The sequence below is a fragment of the Puma concolor genome, chromosome B2 (genome assembly GCF_028749965.1).
Source record: "Puma concolor isolate L17-30 chromosome B2, mPumCon1.1.hap2, whole genome shotgun sequence".
Classification (NCBI taxonomy): domain Eukaryota; kingdom Metazoa; phylum Chordata; class Mammalia; order Carnivora; family Felidae; genus Puma; species Puma concolor.
Genome location: NC_141671.1, coordinates 106,902,372 through 106,919,989, shown reverse-complemented (window position 1 = coordinate 106,919,989; position 17,618 = coordinate 106,902,372). Strand labels below are relative to the sequence as shown.

At 39.2% G+C, this 17,618-nt stretch overlaps 1 long non-coding RNA gene across 1 annotated transcript; it reads right to left on the bottom strand.

Annotated features, from left to right (window-relative positions):
* Window positions 1–3,415: 3,415 nt before the first annotated feature.
* LOC147581171 (uncharacterized) lies at window positions 3,416–6,360 on the bottom strand. Its single transcript, XR_015251497.1, has 3 exons — window positions 6,244–6,360; window positions 5,474–5,559; window positions 3,416–4,006 (listed from the first exon to the last, which is right to left on the bottom strand). It is a non-coding gene; the product is annotated as an uncharacterized LOC147581171 (long non-coding RNA).
* Between the last annotated feature and the right edge of the window lie 11,258 nt (window positions 6,361–17,618).

Sequence of the window (17,618 nt, the reverse complement as noted above, 5' to 3'; positions counted from 1 at the left end):
GCTTAGAAAGTCATCTTCCTATCCCTTCACTTTGAGCTTATGTGTGTTTTTAGAGCTGATATAAGTCTCCTGTAGGAGATGGTCTTGTTTTTTGATCCATCCAGCCACTGTATGCCTTATGATTGGTAAGTTCATCCATTTATAATTAGGGTGATTATTAATAAGTAAGGATTAGTAGTGCTCTTTATCTTTCACTTTCTGGTTATTTACTATCTATATCATTTATTTTTCATACTGTATACTTTCTAAATTGGTGGTTTTTACCATGATTTGCTCAATCTTCCTTTTTTTAATGTTTTGTGTCTGCTCTAGATCTTTTATAATGGTTACCTTGAAACTTACTAAAACATGCTAGGCCTTTTTCTGTTGCTAGCAGCTCATATTCATTTGTGTCAGATCTAGATTTTTGCTTTATGATTATTTTGAGGCTAGCATAAAAATGCTAGTCTTTTTCTGCTGCTACCAAATCATATCCATTTACCTACAATGGTTCCACACTTTTACTTCTCCCCTTTTATGTTTTTGATTTAACAAATTGCCTTTTATTATGCCATGAATTTGTTACCCAATTGTAGCACCTATCGTTATTGTTTTTTAATGTTTATTTATTTTGAGAGAGAGAGACAGTGTGAGTGGGGCTGGGAGGGCAGAGAGAGAGAGAGAGAGAGAGAGACAGAATCTGAGAGAGAGAGACAGAATCCAGGTTCAGTCTGAGCTGTCAGCATGGAGCCCAATATGAGGTTGGAACTCAAGAACCATGGATGATGACCTGAGCCGCAGTTGGACACTTAACTGACTGAGTCACCCCAGCACCCCATTGTTATTTTTAATGCTCTATTCCTTTAATATTTATTCTATAATTAATTAACAGACTATTCTTAGACAGAGTTAATTTTCTAATTTTGACTCTTTATATCACCTTTATCATGTTTTGTGTGATTTTATTTTTTGTATGTCACTAGTGTCTTTTCATTTCATCTTGATAAGCTCTTTCTGTATTTCTTTCAAGGCAAGTGTAGGAGTAATAAACTCCCTCATCTTCTGTGTGTCTGGGGAAGTCCTTATTTTCCTTTAGGTGTTCAAATGAACACCTTTGGCGGATACAGTATTCATGTCTGACATTTCCGTCTTTCAATACTTTGAGTATGTCACTCTATTGTCTACTGGCCTGTAGAGTTCCTGCTGAGAAATCTGCTGATATCTTAAGTTGGGGGAAGGTCCTTTGTGGGCTAATTCTTTTTTTCCCCTACCTTAAGAATTCTTTAGCATTGATTGATACTCATTGACACTGATTATAATTTGCCACTGAGAAAGTCTTTTTGCACTGACATAATAAAGCATTCTATTAGCTCTGTGGACTTGTATGTTAAGTTCCTTCCCCATTTGGGAAGATCTCAGCAATTATTTCTTTACATAGAGTCTGCTCCCATTCTTTCTTCTCCTTCTGGTATAATCATTATTCTTATATTGCCTTTTCTAATAGCTGATTACTTACACAGTGTTTCTTCACTTGTTTGAAATCTTAGTTCCCCTCCTATCACTCGAATCATTTCTAAATTCCAGTCCACAAGATAGCTTATTCCTGCTTCCATCTGACCTGCTATATTTCCAATGCTTCTTAATGAATTTTTTTCATCTCATTCACTGAGTACGTAAGCTCCATAAATTTTTTGGTTCTTTTTTATACGTTCATTCCCTTTAGTAAAGTACTCCTTCTGTTCATTTTTTTTTTATGCCTGAGTTGACAAAACTGCCTTCTAAATTTTCTTGCGCTCATCGAATTAATTCATAAAAGCTGTTTTGCTATGTATATCAGTAAGATTGCAATATTCTTTGTCTTTGAATTTGGATGCTGGAGAATTGTCATTTTTCTGTGTGATACCATATAACTATGATTTTTCACAGTGGATGAAATGTGCCTTTCTCACCTCACTTGAAGGCTTGAATACCTTTCTTATGTAGAAAAGGCTTTGTTTACATTGACTGTAACAGTTAAACAGACTGGCAATCAGAAACTTTATTTTTGGTTCACAGAAGATCTCATGACATAGCACAATATTTTCTTTCTCCTAAAGGAGCTGATTCTCCACGAAATTTAGGAGCACACCAAATAGAGTTGACATTAAAAACAAAAACAAAAAAATCTGGTAGCACAGCGGCAAGAGAATTGTGGGCTTAGCCCTTGGGTCTTTGGGTGTGCCCAAGGACACTGGGATGGGTGGAAGGTATCTCAGAGGTCCCAAACTTCTTCCTGAAATACCAAGGCAGACAGCAGAACACTTCTTCCTTCAATTCTCTTTCTCTGCCTTCTTCCCTTTCCGTCCTTTGTCCCAGTCGCAGAGTTCTCTTCCGGGAAACCCAGGTGCTGCTGAAGGGCAACAGGCCCCTCCAGCTGCACCTGAGCAGTCGGGAGGACTTCACTTACCACCTGTGCTTTCCGCCTCCTCTGCCTCCTCTGCCGGTTCCAGCACTGCCGCTCCTGCTGCTGCACCTGCCTTGGCCCCATAGCCTCTCTGCTTCTCAATCCACCTGCTTTTGAATGAGGATGCATGGATCACACTGTATCCTTGTATGCTGGGTAGAGACACTTTTATTCAGTCATGGATGCCCAGTTAAACGCAAACTGAAGGGGAGACAAAAATGAACAACTTACACTGCCAAGATGCTGATTTTACCCCTATTACTCTCATTTCCATAGAGTTGAATGACAGATGTTAAATGAGGACTCTTTTCTATCTGGAATTTTACCCAAAGGGGGACTGAGATGAGGTTTAAATGCAGTACAATTGTTATCTGGAAAGAGCAGGCATAAAGGAAATGGTAAGCAATGAACCTAAGATTGGCCAGGTTCCAAGGAACAGGTGGTTGTTTTTCTCTACAACTGTATTACAAATACTGGAACAGTGAGAACCCTACCAGGGAAGTCGTGACTTCATCTGAGATCCATTGTTTCCAGAGGAGCTTAATACACATCATAGTTTGCCCAAACCCCATTTAATACCCAGAGATCAAAACTCTATCACTCTAGTTCTTGTTCCAGGATGATGGCATAAACCCCCTTCAGCCCATCTTTCACACATCTATAAATTTTTCTTTTCAACGTTTTTGTTTTTGTTTTTGTTTTTTTATTTTTGGGACAGAGACAGACAGAGCATGAACGGGGGACGGGCAGAGAGAGAGGGAGACACAGAATCGGAAACAGGCTCCAGGCTCTGAGCCATCAGCCCAGAGCCTGACGCGGGGCTCGAACCCACGGACCGCGAGATCGTGACCTGGTTGAAGTCGGACGCTTAACCGACTGCGCCACCCAGGCGCCCCATAAATTTGAGACAAATACAAAAAGAACCCAGGAGTAGCTGAAGATACCAAAGAGTGCATGGGAGACGAAACCTGAACAAGAGGCTAGTACAGGAAATAAGGTTTACAGTTTATTTCTTTTTACACCTTTTGTTTCTGCAACAGTTTTTTTTCTTGTGAGAAAAAAACTGGTTCTTCCCATCTGACATATTGTGACAAGGGAAAACACTCCCACATATTTCCAGGGCCCACTCGGACCCAATTCCCTCACACTCCTTGGGGTGTGTGGGCCACCAAGTGCCCTAGTCAACACCCATCCCACCAAACTCTGCCCTCAGCCAGTTCTGGTCTAGTGCTGTTCTGCCACTGGACACCAGGCTGCTTTAATTGAAATCATTTCATAAGGTGTTTTACTTTGGGTCCTCCCAGGACACACACTGAGATTTGCATGAGGACTGGGAAGTGCCCTGAGGAGCAACTCCGGTGAGGGAGTGAAGGCAGGTGCTCTGGGCAGAGGGAGAAGTTGGACTGCGATGCACCAGCAACAAAACCCACGAGTGATCACAGGGAGCTGTGCTTCAAATTGTTTTAACTTGAGGCAGTTTGGCTGCTACAGATGTCAATGCAGGTAACATTTGTGTAACTGCTGCTGACAGAAGTGCCGCATGCACTGCTAAATGGCTGGTTTTCTCATGGATTCGATTTTTTGCTGAATAATGTCAAAAAAAAAAAAAAAAAAAGATGGGGGAGTATTTGTCTTAGTCCAGTCAGGCTGTTATCACAGTACAGTATACACTAGATGGCTTGTGAGGACAGACACTTGTTCCTCACAGTTCTGAGGCTGGGAAGTCCAGATGATGACACCAGCAGATTCGTGTCTAGAGAGAATCCCCTTTCTTCGTGGCCTCTTCCCTGTGACCTCACATGGCAGAAGCAGCAATGGAGCTCAAGCCCTCTTTTATAAGGGCGCTAATCCCAATCATCACCTCCCCAAATTCCACCTCCTAGTATCATCCCCTACAATTTCACAATATGAATTTCTGGGGGACACAAACATTCAGTCCAAGCAAGGCAGTACACTTCTTCCCTATAATTTCATTGTGTGAGGCAGGGGGAAAAGGTGGAGTGGGAAACATGGGGAGATTTGTAGACAAAGCCCCAAGGGTAACTTCAGTGGTAACGCACCAATTTCAGCGTGTTTATTAGTTACGCTTTTTAATAAAAACTTTTGTATTCAGGAAGTATTGTGATCCCCCATTTACAGGTGAGGAGGTTGAGGATCAGAGGTTGAGTGAGTGGAAGCTCCCAGTTAGTAGGAGATTCTGTTGTTCCAGTTCTCATGTTTCCACCAGAACCTTCTCATGTGTTTTCAACTACCCAAAACATCCAAGTTCATTGCTGAACTAAAACAGTAAGTACTAAATATTAAATCTTCACTTTTTCACCTTGTGTTCATGCTCTCAGGTGCTGACTCAACACATGCTGTTTCATTAACAAAAGAGCAGCAATGTCAGAGAGAAATCCCAAGCTCCTTTCATAAACCACCATAGCATAGGGATACTTTCGATCTCAAAAGAGTTCTGTAAGATTAGTTGATAATAGCAAGGAAACAGATAGACACTAATGCATATCTTTGAGGATGTGCCTAACGCTCTCCTTTAATGTCATTTTCAAGGGCAGAGCTTCAATATTTACTTTTTAAAGGTAAAAAACAGGACCTGTAGTAACAGATCCTGTTTTCAGGGCCTTTAGATAAATAGAGATGTATCTGCCTGACCTTTGAAAAGTAAATTAAATGTCAGAATACACTTCCAAATTCATTTCAAGAAGTTATTTTAAAAGCTTTATCCACCAAATGTAAGGGTTGAAAATATCCTGGATCCATACTTTCTGAATAGACTGAGTTCCACAAGAATCAATCTATTAAAGATATCACCAAATCTGGAGTATAAATTATTTTATTTTAATGATTATATCATACGTAGATATATTTGAACTGCTATGGTTCCACAAGTAACCCAAATTTTAACGTTTTATGCATGTGGCACTAACCCACAAACTAGTAATTTCTAGGCCTTTAATTCCTTTAAGCTTAATTATCTTCTTGGGGAAATAATATGGCTTCATTCTCTTTTTTCCCTGAGCACCTTCATTTACACCAAGAAGCCCCACTTACCTAAAATTCCACATGGTTCCACCTCCAACTCTTTCTTCCTAATAGTTTTAGAATGGAGGCCAGAGAACCCTGAAAGCCTTTGGGACCTAACAAGGACAAAGCAAGATGAGTGAGCACTGATCTTGGGTGCAAAAGTTAAGGAGGCACACAATTCAGTTACTAGGGTAAATAATATTTTAATGCAGTAGTGGCCTCTTCCCTTCTCATTGTATCAAATGAGATAAAATCTCTGCTAATGAAGTGTCCAAATTTTAAAATATTACCAAATTTTCTTTGACCTCACGTGTCAAGATGTCTCTGCACAGTAATGTTATTTTTTTTATTTTTTTAAATGTTTATTTATTTTTGAGACAGAGAGAGACAGAGCATGAATGGGGGAGGGTCAGAGAGAGGGAGACACAGAATCTGAAACAGGCTCCAGGCTCTGAGCTGTCAGCACAGAGCCCGACGCGGGACTCGAACTCACAGACCGCGAGATCATAACCTGAGCCGAAGTCGGATGCTTACCCGACTGAGCCACCCAGGCGCCCCCACAGTAATGTTATTTAAAATTTGATTTTAAATCCCTCTACAATCTTCTTGAAACTTTTCCAGCATTTTCCCATTATTTTTTTATTAGAGAAAGCTTTATTTGATGGAGGGCCAGGTATCTGCTTCCCAGCAACGCAGCTTAAGTAAATGCCCAACTCATACAGTCAGCATTACTGTCTCAAAAATCTTTCATTCTGACATATTATCACACATTTTTCATTAGGGAATTGCATGCTCACATATGTCCATAAATATTTGGTCTTACTAGATCCAGGTTGACCTGCTTCAGAAGCAGAACAGGGAAAAATCTTATCTCTGTCCTTGGAAAACATACAACTAAATGAAGGGAAAGTTTGAATGTGGCTCTGAGAGATTCTGTTTCCCTGAAAACAAAATCATTTTGTTCTAGTCAATCAATAACCACATGGTAAATGTGAATCTTAGGCTCAGAAAGAGGTTATCGGCCACAACATTTCCTAACACTTTCATAATGTTATCAGGAATTAAAAGGTAACATTTATCAAATATTTACAAGTTGGGTGGGACACAGCACAGTGTAAACATATGAATCTGCCAAACTGCAGTTTTAAAACAGATCCAAAAAAATCTCAAAAATGTTTGCTCTTCAATGATACATTCTCCATCACATAAATTTTTTTAATTTTAATTTTTTTTTTATAATTTACATCCAAGCTAGTTAGCATATAGTGCAACAATGATTTCAGGAGTAAATTCCCTCATGCCCCTTACCCATTTAGCCCATCCCCCACTCCCACAACCCCTCCAGCCGCCCTCTGCTTGTTCTCTATATTTGAGTCTCTTATGTTTTGTCCCCCTCCCTGTTTTTATATTATTTTTGCTTCCCTTCCCTTAAGTTCATCTCTTTTGTATCTTAAATTCCTCATATGAGTGAAGTCATATGATATTTGTCTTTCTCTGACTACCCTCTACCCTGAATACACAATACTTCTCTGACTACCCTGAATACCCTCTAGTTCCATCCACATAGTTGCAAATGGCCAGATTTCATTCTTTTTGATTGCCGAGGAATACTCCATTGTGTGTGTGTGTGTGTGTGTGTGTGTGTGTGTGTATATATACCACATCTTCTTTATCCATTCATCTGTCGGTGGACATTTGGGCTCTTTCCATACTTTGGCTATTGCTAATAGCGCTGCTATAAACATTTGCATATGCCCCTTCAAAACAGCACACCTGTATCGTTTGGATAGATACCTAGTAGTGCAATTGCTGGATTATAGGGTAGTTCTATTTTTTGTTTTTTGAGGAACCTCCATACTGCTTTCCAGTTTGGCTGCACCAGTTTGCATTCCCACCAGCAGTGCCAAAGAGATCCTCTTTCTCCACATCCTCGCCAACATCTGTTGTTGCTTGAGTTGTTAATGTTAGCCATTCTGACTGGTGTGAGGTGGTATCTCATTGTGGTTTTGATCTGTATTTCCCTGATGATGAGTGAAGTTGAGCATTTTTTCACGTGTCGGTTGGCCATCTGGATGTCTTCTTTGGAGAAGTGTCTATTCATGTCTTTTTCCCATCTCTTCACTGGATTATTTGTTTTTTGGGTGCTGAGTTTGGTAAGTTCTTTATAGATCTTGGATACTAACCCTTTATCTGATATGTCGTTTGCAAAGATCTTCTCCCATTCCGTCGGTTGCCTTTTAGTTTTGCTGATTGTTTCCTTCGCTGTGCAGAAGCGTTTTATTTTGATGAGGTCCCAGTAGTTCATTTTGCTTTTGTTTCCCTTGCCTCCAGAGACGTGTTAAGTAAGAAGTTGCTGTGGGCAAGATCAAAGAGGTTTTTGCCTGCTTTCTCCTCGAGGATTTGGATGGCTTCTTGTCTTACATTGAGGTCTTTCATCCATTTTGAGTTTAGTTTTGTGTCTGGTGTAAGAAAGTGGTCCAGGTTCATTCTTCTGCATGTCGCTGTCCAGTTTTCCCAGCACCACTTGCTGGAGAGACTTTTTATTCCATTGGATATTCTTTCCTGCTTTGTCAAAGATTAGTTGGCCATACGTCTGTGGGTCCGTTTCTGGGTTCTGGGTTCTCTATTCTGTTCCATTGATCTAAGTGTCTGTTTTTTGTGCCAGCACCATACTGCCTTGATGACTATAGCTTTGTAATACAACTTGAAGTCTGGGATTGTGATGCCTCCAGCTTTGGTTTTGTTTTTCAAGATTGCTTTGGGTTTTCGGGGTCTTTTCTGGTTCCATAGAAATTTTAGGATTGCTTGTTCTAGCTCTGTGAAGAATGTTGGTGTTATTTTGATAGGGGTTGCATTGAATATGTAGATTGCTTGGGGTAGTATTGACATTTTAACAATATTTGTTCTTCTTATCCAGGAGCGTGGAATCTTTTCCATTTTTTTTTTTTTTTGGTGTCTTCTTCAATTTCTTTCATAAGATTTCAATAGTTTTCAGTGTACAGATTTTTCACCTCTTTGGTTAGATTTATTCCTAAGTGTTTTATGGTTTTTGGTGCAATTGTAAACGGGATCGATTCCTTGATTTCTCTTTGTGTTGTTTCATTATTGGTATAAAGGAATGCAATCAATTTCTGTGCATTGATTTTATATCCTGCGAATTTGCTGAATTCATGGGTCAGTTCTAGCAGTTTTTGGTGGAATCTTTTGGGTTTTCCATATGGAGTATCATGTCATCTGTGAGGAGTGAAAGTTTAACTTCCTCCTGGCCAATTTGGATGCCTTTTATTTCTTTGTGTTGTCTGATTGCTGAAGTTAAGACTTCCAATAGTATGTTGAGTAACAGTAGCAAGAGTTGACATCACTGTCGTGTTCCTGACTTTAGGGGGAAAGCTCTGTTTTTTCCCATTGAAGATGATATTAGTGGTGGGTCCTTCATATATGGCTTTTATGATCTTAAGGTATGATCCTTCTATCTCTACTTTCTTAAGGGTTTTTATCAAGAAAGGATGCTGTATTTTGTCAAATGTTTTCTTTGCATCTGTTGAGAGGATCATGTGATTCTTGTCCTTTCTTTTATTGACGTGATGTATCACATTGATTGTTTTGTGGATATTGAACCAGCCTTGAATGTCAGGTATAAATCACACTTGGTCGTGGTGATTAATTCTTTTAATGTATTGTTGGATCCAGTTGGCTAATATCTTGTTGAAGGTTTTTGTATCCTTGTTCATTAGGGAAATTGGTCTGTAGTTCTCCTTTTTAGTGGGGTCTTTGGTTTTGGAACCAAGGTAATGCTAGCTTCATAGAGTTTGGAATTTTTCTTTCCATTTCTATTTTTTGGAACAGCTTCAAGAGAATAGGTGTTAACTCTTCTTGAAATGTTTAGAAAGCCCCTGGAAAGCCCCTGGAAAGCCATCTGGCCCTGGACTCTTGTTTTCTGGGAGAGTTTTGATTACTAATTCAATTTCTTTACTGGATATGGGTCTGTTTAAATTTTCTATTTCTTCCTGTTTCAGTTTTGGTAGCATATATGTTTCTAGGAATTTGTACATTTCTTACAGATTGCCCATTTTATTAACGTATAATTGCTCATAATAGTCTCTTATTATTGTTTGTACTTCTATTGTGTTGGTTGTGATCTCTCCTCTTTCCTTCTTGATTTTATTTATTTGGGTCTTTTCCTTTTTCTTTTTGATCAAACTGGCTATCAATTTTTTCTTTTTGATCAAACTGGTTTATCAATTATTTTAATTCTTCAAGGAAACAGTTTCTGGTTTCATTGATCTGGTCTACTGTTTTTTGGTTTAGATAGCATTGATTTCTGCTTCAATCTTTATTATTTCCTGTCTTCTGCTGGTTTTGGGTTTTATTTGCTGTTATTTTTCTAGCTCTTTAAGGTATAAGGTTAGGTTGTGTATCTGAGAACTTACTTCCTTCTTTAGGAAGTTCTGGATTGCTATATACTTCCCTCTTACGACCATCTTTGCTGCATCCCAGAGGTTTGGGCTGTGGTGCTATAATTTTCATTGGATTCCTTGTACCTTCTTATTTCCTCTTTAGCTTTTGGTTATTCCATTCATTCTTCAGTTGGATGCTCTTTAGTCTCCAAGTATTTGTTATTTTTCCACAATTTTTCTTGTGGTTGATTTCGAGTTTCATAGCATTGCAGTCTGAAAATATGTACAGTATGATCTCGATCTTTTTGTACTTATTGAGGGCTAATTTGTGTCCCAGTATGTGATGTATTCTGGAGAATTTTCCATGTGCACTGGGGAAGAATGTGTATTCCACTGCTTTAGGATGAAATGCTTTAAATGTATCTGTTAAGTTTATCCGATCCACTGTGTCATTCAAAGCCATTTTTTTCTTGTTGATTTTCTGTTTAGGTGATCTATCCATTGCTGTGAGTGTGGTATTGAAGTCCCCTACTAATATGGTATTATTATCAATGAGTTTCTTTATGTTTGTGATTAATTTATATATTTGGGTGCTCTCACTTTTGTAGCATAAATGTTTACAATTGTTAGATCCTCTTGGTCAATAGATCCCTTAACTATGATATAATGACCTTCTTGAACTCTTGTTACAGTCTGTTTTTTAAAGTCTAGATTGATAATTATGTCTACTCCAGCTTTCTTTTGGCGACCATTAGCATTATAGATGGTTCTCCATCCCCTTATTTTCAATCTGAAGGTGTCTTTAGGTCTAAAATGGGTCTCTTATAAACCGCATATAGATGGATCTTGTTTTCTCATCCATTCTGTTACCCTGTGTCTTTTGATTGGAACATTGAGTCCATTGACGTTTAAAGTGAGTACTGAAAGATACGAATTTATTGTCATTATGTTTCTTGTAGAGTTGGAGTTTCTGGTGGTGTTTCTGGCCCTTTCTAATCTTTGTTGCTTTTGGTATTTATTTATTTATTTATTTATTTATTTATTTATTTATATTTTCATCTTTTCTCCCCTCAGAGATTTCCCCTTAAAATTTCTTGCAGGGCTGGTTTAGTGGTCACAAACTCCTTTAATTTTTGTCTATCTGGGAAACTCTTTATCTCTCCTTCTATTTTGAATGACAGCCTTGCTGGATAAAGAATTCTTGGCTCCATATTTTTCTAATTCAGCACATTGAATATATCCAGCCACTCCTTTCTGGCCTGCCAAGTTTCTGTGGATAGGTCTGCTGCAAACCTGATCTGTCTTCCCTTGTAGGTTAGGGGCTTTTTTTCCCTTGCTGCTTTCATGATTCTCTCCTTGCCTGAGTTTTTGTGAATTTGACTATGATATGCCTTGTTGATGGTCAGTTTTTGTTGAATCTAGTGGGGGATGTCTGTGTCTTTCCCCAGGATAGGAAAGTTTTCTGCTACGATTTGCTCACATAACCCTTCTACCCCTATTTTTCTCTCTTCCTCTTCTGGGACCCTTATGATTCTGATATTGTTCCTTTTTAATGAGTCACTGATTTCTTTAATTCTTAAATCGTGCTCTTTTGCCTTAATCTCCCCTTTTTTCTGCTTCATTATTCTCTATAAGTTTGTCCTCTATACCGCTGTTCTGCCTCCTGCATCCTTGCCACTGTGGCATCCATCCATGATTTCAGCTCAGTTATAGAATTTTTTATTTCATCCTGACTAGTTTTTACTTCTTTTAATTCCACAGAAATGGATTCTAGTCTATTTTTGACTCCAGCTAGTATTCTTATTATGATTCTAAATTCTGGTTCAGACATCTTGCTTGTACCTGTGTTGGTTAAATCCCTGGCTGTTGTTTCTACGTGCTCTTTCATTTGGGGTGAATTCCTTCATTTAATCATTTTGAAGGGAGAAAATTAATGAGGTAGAAAAATTAAAATTAAAAAATATTAAAATTAAAAAATATTAAAAGTAAAAAAATAAGAACACACCCACACAAAAAATCGAATAAATGGGGCGCCTGGGTGGTTCAGTCGGTTGAGTGTCTGGCTTTGGCTCAGTCGGTCGAGCATCTGAATCATGAGCATCATGATTTCATGGTCTGTGAGTTCAAGCCCCACGTCAGGCTCGGTGCTGACAGCTCAGAGGCTGGATCCTGCTTCAGATTCTGTGTCTCCTTCTCTCTCTGCCCCAACCCTGCTCATGCTCTGTCTCTCTGTCAAAAATATATAAACATTAAAAAAAATTTTTTTAATTGAATAAATGATGCTAGATCCTAGGTGTGTTTTGGTCTGAGTGTTGAAAATGGTTTGATAGATTAGAGAAAAAATGGGGGGAAAGAAAAAAGGAAATCATTTGAGAATTTGAAAAAAATTAATACATTGAAGTAGACTAAAATGAAATGATGGAAGTAAAATAGCATATGAAAAAATTTACACAAAAGCAAAGAATAATAGAAAAATAATTAAAGAAAAATATTTTTAATAAAAATTAAAAATAAAGATGAATTTTTCTCTCTCTGTATTCAAGAAAAAGAAAAGAAACGAAAAAGAGAAAAAAAGAAACAAAAAAGGGAATCATTTGAAAATTGGAAAAAGCGAATACACTGTAGTAGACTAAAATAAAATGATGGAAGTAAAATAGAATTTGAAAAACTTTACACAAAAGTAAAAAATATAGTGAAAAATTAAAGAAAAATGTTTTTAATTAAAATTGAATATTAAACTGAATTTTCTCTTTGTGTATTCAAGAAAAAGAAAAGAAGTGAAAAAGAGAAAAAAAAAGCAAATTGAATAGATGGACCTGCTAACAGATTGAAATATGACTGAAATTACTTCGTTTTCCCCTAGAAGTCAGACTATGAAACGCTTTATAGTCCATAAACTAAGCAGGTGGTGAGACTTGTATTATTGAAAAGCGAGGTTGACCCAGTTGGGTGGGGCTTAGTGGAACGGCTCCGTTCTGCACTAGATGGTGATGCTTAGCTTACTGGGGTGTATTTTTGTGGCGCACGTAGGCGTGTATGTGCATGCGCAGGAGGGGTGAAAATGGCATCACCAGCTACCCAGTCTCTAGTATCAGAACTCTGTGTTCTCCCTCACCAGCAACGAGCAACCCTTCTTTGTCTCTGGCTTCCATCCACTCCCTGCTTTCACACTGTCCGTGACCAAGCCATCAGGCTGCCAGGCAGCACCTCCCTTCTGAGTTTTATATCAGATGCAGCTGTGTATCCCAACCTGAGGGGCTGTGGCTTTGACCCATTTGCCCCTCTGCTGGAGGGTCTCACCAAGCAATGGCCAGGTCCCCGCCCACGCCCAGGAACATTCACAAGACCGTGCTGCTGCTGATCCCCAGAGACTGCCGCTGGGTGCCAGCCCACCCCAGAAAAAGTTCACGGGATAGTGTGGCAGCAGCGTTTCAGGGATTATGGAAAATCACAACACATATCTGGCACCAGGCTTCCCCCTTAACATCCTTGTTCAGTACCAGCAAATGTGGTTGTTCTCCAGGGTCCGCTGGGACCTTTGCCTGTGGGGAGGCTGAATAGCCTCTACCAAAGGTCCTCCCAGCAAGGGTACCACCTCTCCCCATGTCCCCCAAGGACCCCTTGGACCTCACTCTCTGCTCCTGGGGATTCGTGCTTCCCACCAGAGCACTGCCAGGTATCAAACTGTGGCGCTTTAGACTCTGTGCTCCCCCTGTTTATAGAGTCCTAAGTGAATTTCAACCCTCTCCTTTCTCCTTTCTCCCTTGTTTTGTTCAGTCCCTTGTGTACTCTTCCTTTTCTCTCTAGTTGCTTTAGGTGGGGTGCTTTCCAGTACTCTCCCCCGTCTCTGTCCTCTCTCCAAAAGCAAAAATAGCTCCCTGCCCTCCGTGGCTTCTTTCTCCCCCAGTTCACCTCTATGTACCAGGTACCTGCCAAGTTTTGTGGTTCAAGATGTGCAGATTTCTGTGTTAATCCTCAAATCAGTTGTCTAGGTGTGCAAGATGGTTCATTGTTGATCTGGCTGCATTTCAGGGACAAGAGATGCAAAAAAAAAAACCTTCCAGGCTGTTCCATCATCTTGGCCCCTCTCCTCCACCTTTCATTTTATGGCTCATAAGGTTTGTATCTAAGTTAGAATGTTGCTCTCACAAATGTTTTCATGTATTCATAAATCTGATCTATATTGAATCTGAATATTTATCTGATGTTGTAAGACACCTATTTCTTTTCTAGGAGAAAACAAATTGGCCCAAGATTGTTTACAGAATTCCCATCATTTTCCTACTGGTTAAAATAGACACTATATTCTTCTAAACAATTGTATGTACATCAATTGTCTTATGTTAAATGACATCTTTTCTGTTGGTATATTGTTCTTTTTTATAATCATGCCTTAATTTTTAACATAAATTAATAAACTGTCATGATGAGTTGTGTTGGAACTCTGCTAATTATTGCTTTACCTTGAAATGTCACATAAAAACTGGCATCACCACTGAGAGCTCCCACTTAGAGATATTGTATACTCCACCTTGTATTTGTGTTTTCTAACCAGTTATTTGGTACAAATACAAGGTGCTTATATTAGCCTCGTTCATTGCCTGTGAATATTATTTTCAGCAGGCATAGATGGTGTCTGTCACTATTGGGAGGAGAATATTTTTGAGTTACATTTTCTAACTGCTCTCCTTTGCTTACGGATTTTTGCCTGCTCATGCCTCATCTGGATTTCTTGTAGTAAAGCTGGCTGAGTGAAAGCAGTGCAGTTAGTCTGGGCCCATAGGGGTGTAGATGCTGCCATCCATAATTCTATAGACCCACTTGTGTATCTCTGTATGTTTGTGCCCAGCTGGGGGCACATGCCTGGTGTCAATGCCTTTATTCAATTTCAATTTTCTCATTGCTGTGTTCGTCTTTTCCAAGAAACACACGTAATTTCTTTCCTAAGCTGCAGCTACTCTCAAATACCACTGTGGGGCAACATTGGTCTGAAGTGAATTAAGTTGTCCTTGTGCAAGACCTTGTTCATAGCACACGTGTTGTACCAGTGATTCCTGATGCTGGGACATTCTATGGCTTATAAACCATTCCTCTGAACCACTTTCTCCTGGAGTGATCCATTTCTCTTATTAACATAAAAGCTCTTTTGCACATTATGATTGAACCATCATATGTTCTAAGAAGAAAGATGAACATTCCAACCCCAATTCATCAGTGGGAAAACTGAGATTTTCGATAGGTAATCTGCAAACAATTCATTAGACCTCAGTGAATTACTTTAATTATTTCACAATATACTTAGATGTTTCTGTTTACATGAGTAACATCTTTCTACTGCCTTTCACGTAGATCCATCCCATTTAACTTCCCCAAGTGATCATCCCTGAGATGAGGCAAAGGATGTATTTCAAACAAGATATGCATTACCTGTGCAGTGGTTTTTGTACTTTCACTATATAGAAATTTCCTGGTTTGTGAAATATAGGTTTTATGGCCCCACTCCCTAGAAACTCTGATTTTGCAGGCTTTTAGGAAGGCCCAGAATTGTGTGATTTCTGAGTAATCTATAGTCACACTTTAGGTGATGCTCATCAATGACTTCCATGTATGGTGTAGTAATTTGGTGTGTGTGTGTGTGTGTGTGTGTGTCCCTATGTCTCTACTTTTCTATGAAATCACTCTCACAATTAATTTTTAAAAATTTAACCAATTATCTGCCAACAGCATCTCAAATTGACTACACTATAATTTTCTGAGTGTTAATGCCAGCATCCACTGAGTTTTGTTTGAAGTCCATGTGCTGGGACATGTTCAGGATCTGGCTCTTTCATGTTCTTAAGTGTTAGGGGTTGTTCTGAATAATAGAAATTCACAATAGCTGCACTATTTCATGGAGGAAAACTTTATTAATTATCAGAGAAAGGGAATATAAGGGATTAAACAATTATAATCAACATAAAGAAGGAGAGAGTATGGAGAAGAACAGGGAAGGCTTAATACATCAAATTGGGTAGTCACAACTTCCATCCTTCACTACGGGAAGCCCCGTAGTGAACAGCCAGGTTGGAGACCCTTTGAGGGCCCTGAGCCAAGCATCCTTTCGTTAGGTGAGGCTTCCAACTACCTATTTCCAACAGGGAAATATATATACTAACCGTGTGTGATTTACGGTGGGTCATTAAGTTTGCTTAAGGGGAGTCCCAAGCAAGATGTTTTTCTCTCTCTCTTTATGGTATCCTACAACAGGGTGCCTGGGCATGTGCATATTTCTCTTCCCCTCCTGATCCATTCCAGGGAGCCAGCCTGGTCTGGGTCAAGGAGATGAGGCAAGTTAATCCCTCTTGGTGTCAGGAACAGAAGGGACATTTATGATCTTGAGGCAAGACATGAAGTTCAAGCCAACTAAGCCCTCCATATATGTGTGGCTCTGGGCAGAAATTCATGACAAGTCATACAAACATTTTCCTTGCAGAACAGAGGTTAGGAAAAGACTCAGAGAATGATGTTTTGTTTGTTTTTTTTTTTTTTTTTTGCTTTCCCCTGGAAGTGGGAACATAGCTTGTTTGACTTATTCAGAGGCAAAATACAGAAGATGAGTAAATGTTGCTTTAGAGAAAATCAGCACAAGATGGAGCCTTTCTAAAATGAAGTCGCTTCTTTCCCTACTACATCTCCCTGCTATGGGATTTTTATCCTCCTCATTCTTATAGGGGGTGTCGGAGAGTGAAGGCCTCATCTTTTGTAACTTCTATAAGCTGAAAAGGATTGAGGACCCTGTTTATTAGGAGGCATAAAAATCCCTACCTATCTGATTAAATGAAAGGCTCCTAATTGTACATTGTCAAGAGTAGATGAAGCCTCATTAAATGGATAGGATATTTAAATTTGGAAACCATGCAGCAAATCTGCAACCACAAAAAAAAATATTCCTATTGTAATGATTATTACTTGTAAAAAATAACAGTGTGGAGTAGGAGCAGAACCAAAGAAACAATATTTCCAGAAAGCTAATGGTCATGGATTAAGAAACAATATTTAAAATCAGTATATATGTTGAATGTTAACTCTTTACCTAATAGTAGTGCTTAAGTTAAAGCAGTTAGTTCAGGCACTTGTGCCAAAATATGGGGAGGCACTTTTACCCGGAGCACATCCTGCAGACTGACAACAGCATATCAAGCCTTTCTTATTCTTTCATGCATACAACTACTTCTATCTGTAAACCATTCAGCCTCTGGATTAGGCAGATGTTCATCTTTAAATCAGGCCTCCTTGAATATACTTGTTTTATAGTGTCTTTACAAGAGTGAATTGGAAGAGCTTTATTGTCTTTATCACGCAGTAGAGTAACTGTGTTTAAGCCTCAACACACCCTGAGGGTTACATTAGGGGTGTCAAGGAGGAGGGCTTAACTTTCGATTTTTTTTTTGAAAGAGAGAGAGTGTGAGTGGAGGAGGGCCAGAGAGAGGGAGAGAGAATTCCAGGCAGTCTACATGCTGTAAGTGCCCTATGTGGGGCTCAAACTCACAAACCATGAGATTGTGACCTGAGCCGAGATCAAGAGTTGGATGCTCAACCAACTGAGCTACCCAGGCACACTGAGGGTCTGTTACTTTAATAATCTCCCATCTGTTAGCCATTGATGTCCTTTAGCTTCTAAAACTCCTTGAACCCCATTTGAACCACATCAATGTGGAGTCATAACATCCAGATGCTGCCCCAGACCTTTGAAATGGGAGAAGATATTTGAAAATGACATGTCTGTTAAGGGTTAG